A 3,963-nucleotide genomic window follows, 5' to 3' on the forward strand; every position below is an offset into this window, starting at 1 on the left:
ATGTGAACAGCTACTACTTGGTGATAGACAAGTGATATAACTATCGAGTAGAGCAGACCACAAAAGAATGTAATGTCGAGCACATATCGCAGATGTGTTACCTTTAATGGCACGAGAGAATGATCGTAGCGTAGCTCGGAAAAAATCTTTCCTGCTATCGAGCTATATTATTACGTTTTAGCAATATACTATATATTAACGCAATTTTTTTGCTCATTTACAGACACGATTGTTATGTTTTATTAATCTTTTTAACACTTTTTAACACAATTTTAGCAACAATTGACTCTATTTCCAGAGAGTATTATAACTTTAACTGATATATATGTATATATATTTTTATTTTAAATTTATAGAACAGGCTTAAAGTGACTATTTTGACAAATGGGATCAAATGGCTTGCCCGTTTTTTATATACATCTTATCAATTAAATTATTAATGCAATTCGGGCACGCCAAGTTTTTGCTTCACTTTGATCCCATTGGTCAAAATAGTCACTTTAAGCCTGTTTTATGAAACTTAAAAATATTTGAAAAGATAATGGTATTAAACTTTTGTTGCATATACTTTTGGATGGTTAAGTTTATTAAAAAATCGGTTTATTAAAAAATCATTTTTGTTTTTATGTCTAATCAAATACTTGGCAATTTGTATGATCCCATATTTGTTTTTGGACAATTTTTATTTGTTAAAATAATATTTAGGCTTAGGAAAGATGTAAGGTACGATACTTTTTTATATATACTTGTGTAATCTTTTTTTTTTTTTTTTAAGTTTTGGTAGGTATATTTTTATTTTAAATTTAATATTCAGCTGTGTATATAATACACATTATATGTATAGATATCTATAAAATTCAATTTATGAATTAAGTTTTAAAAATACAAATAATTCTCAAAAAATGTTACATTTGCATTCACAATACTCTTCTTTGTTCCTACCGTTGACTTATTCACAAACTGACATTGATAAATGACAAAATTGTGAAATTTATCATCTCTTTCGTTTGATGAGAATGGTCGGCAAATGAAACAGGCGACACACTTAGAAGACGGAAATGTGTAAAAGTGATGATCTATGGACGATTTCCATTTAGGCTTTAAACAAGACAGAACATGGAGACGTATTCTTATTTCGCGTCTACCCTATGTATTAAGAACGATTCGAGCCTATGAGCTGAATGGAGTATCGTATCTCATTTATCAACGGTATCTTTTCTCGCGGAAGATCGATGTTCTGCCACAAATCTGTAGAACGGTGCCAAAGAAGTCCTCGAAGGAAGCGAGAAATCTCTGCACGCGAAAGGTAATCATTAAAAAGAGTCCGAAGATGTTTCTCTCCCTTTCTCACTTTTTTCTTACAGTATTAATGATGATACACAAAATTCCGACGATACACAAAATCATACACATGATATTTCATTATAATAGAAATTGCATGATCAATGCATGCGCATGATCAATGTCTCGCGGATATTGAATTAAAAGAAATATAAGAATAAACAAACAATATGCGATACATCCAGGGAGTGGAAAGTTACTTTTTAAAAGTAACTAATTATCGTTACTCATTACCGAGTTAAAAACTAGTTACCGTTTTTATAAGTTACTGATTTTTAAAAATAACTCGTTATCGTTAAAAAGTAACAATTCGCTAGTTTTTCGTTACTTTTTTTAAATGCTGAAACAAGATCAGTCTAAATAATTTAAGATGCAATGTTTTGTTTTATTATTAATAAAAATAATACAACAATGACACTAGACCGATAAAAATACAACTAGGAAAAGGAAAGCTTTTTCGATATAAGCTTCCAGTTTCGTGTTTAATATTTCAAAATGAATTTATATACATATCCATTTCTACAAATTCCGCGCTAATTAAATTTTCGATCTTGAAATGCAATTCAACTGATATTTTTCACAATAAATTTTTCAAAGTATTTTAAGATGCTTTTAACATAAATTTGGTCAACGATGATTGGTCAACATATGGAAGAACCATGAAGTCACGAATAAGACTAACAAGATCCGTTTCGTCCAAACACTGGTATTTCCAATTTTTATGTAATGGAGTAGAGACACGGATTATCCGGGCAAGAGAGTGGCAGAGAATCGACGCATTCGAGATGTGGTATTGAAGGCGAATGCTGCGGGTGCCGTGGACGGCCAAACGCGCAAACACATCTATCCTCAGAGAGAACTTGGAATAAAAGAACGCCTGTCCACTACGTGTCGAAAGAGAATACTGACATATTTCCGCCATATAGTCAGACGAGGAGACGAAAACCTCGAAAAATAAGTCGTCACTGGCAGTGTAGAGGGAAAGAGACCACGAGATCGATCTCCCAGCAGATGGGCCAACCAAGTAAAAGAGGATGGAAATTCTATTGTAAGTTCCATAAAGCAGTGAGGATGGCCGCTGATAGAAATCGGTGGAGTACACCACCGGATAAACTTTCGAAAACGACCTACCTCCGATTTCAATGAAACTTTGTCAAAAGCGCTAATTTGGGCTAAAATAAAAACCCTTAAAAGGATTTTCAGCGACTCTTATAAAAAAGCCATTTTTTAAGATCAAATGATAAAAATGTAATAGATAAATATTTCAATCAGAGGATCACCTTCATTGGCCTTGATCTTGACATATAATATCAAGGTCATGGCCCTAAGTGATCTTCAAAAGGTTTTAGTCATTATTTTAAAACTATGGCACGCGAGGTCAGAAATTAAATCGTAAAGTGACAAGTTAATAAAGCTTTGATATCTTTGCCGTTATATCTTCCATGATTTTTTTATAAAATGGAATCTGTCATTTTTAAGTTCCAGCTCCAAATAAAAATAAAAATACATATGTATATTGTTCACAGTCAGTCATAATATATAATTATTAACAGAAATTAATAGTTACATATTATAACTAAATTGTGAGCAAATTTTTATTTGTACTTTTATTTGAAAAAAATTATAAATGACATTCTATTTTATAAAAAAGCCATCAAAGATATAGAAAATATCATAGCATTATTAATTTTCTTGCTCACAAATTTTAATATATAACTATTTATGTCTATATTCTACAATATTATACATAGTAACATTACAAAAATGTATATGTGTATATACATATTTATAAGCAAAATTCTATATAATCACTCTTTAGGAACACAAACAAAATGAAGAATAATACACACGTATACAAATAATTCCGAATCTTATAGAATATCTCTAAAATTGACAGTATCTACATGAATTTTGGAAATTCGACAGTTTTATCCTTCTATAAGAGTACAAAATTAAAAACAAACAAATACAATCGATTTAATCAAAGGGCATTTATAAAATAGTAATGTCTTAAAGTGGAGTGCTACAATTTCTTCAACTATTTATAATTAATCGATTAAAATTGAATTGTTTATACTTACAAACATGTATCAAATATTTAATTTTAATCTATTTTAATAGAAAAATATTGTAATATGTACTTTTAAGATATCCGAAAATTGAACAATTGGATACAGAAAAAGAGAGAAAAGATATTACTAGATCTCAATCTCAATACTTCATTATGCAATGCAATTTGCATGCTGCTTACTTGATAGAAAATATTAAATTTTGATACATAGTTAATAACTAATTGTGATCAATATTCATCACTCGAAAGACAAGAGTGCAGAAAATACTTTAGATTTTACATCGATAAAATTAGTGAAATGCATAAATGTCCAAATTTCTTCTCAACAAACATTCAAATGTTTTCAATTGTTAGACAAAAGGACAAAAAAAAGATTCTCACAGTTATATGTGTGGCTTTTTGTCGCAAGATAGTTAAATTCTTATTTAAAAAATAGTGCTCTGAACAAATTTTCACTTCGACATCAATTCTCATATTCGTCTAGTTTTGAAACACAAGAAAATTTTATAGCGATCACGGCATTTAATGAAAAAATGCATTGTTCAACAAAG

Source organism: Wasmannia auropunctata, unplaced genomic scaffold (assembly GCF_000956235.1).
Source record: "Wasmannia auropunctata unplaced genomic scaffold, wasmannia.A_1.0 LD334645.1, whole genome shotgun sequence".
Lineage (NCBI taxonomy): Eukaryota > Metazoa > Arthropoda > Insecta > Hymenoptera > Formicidae > Wasmannia > Wasmannia auropunctata.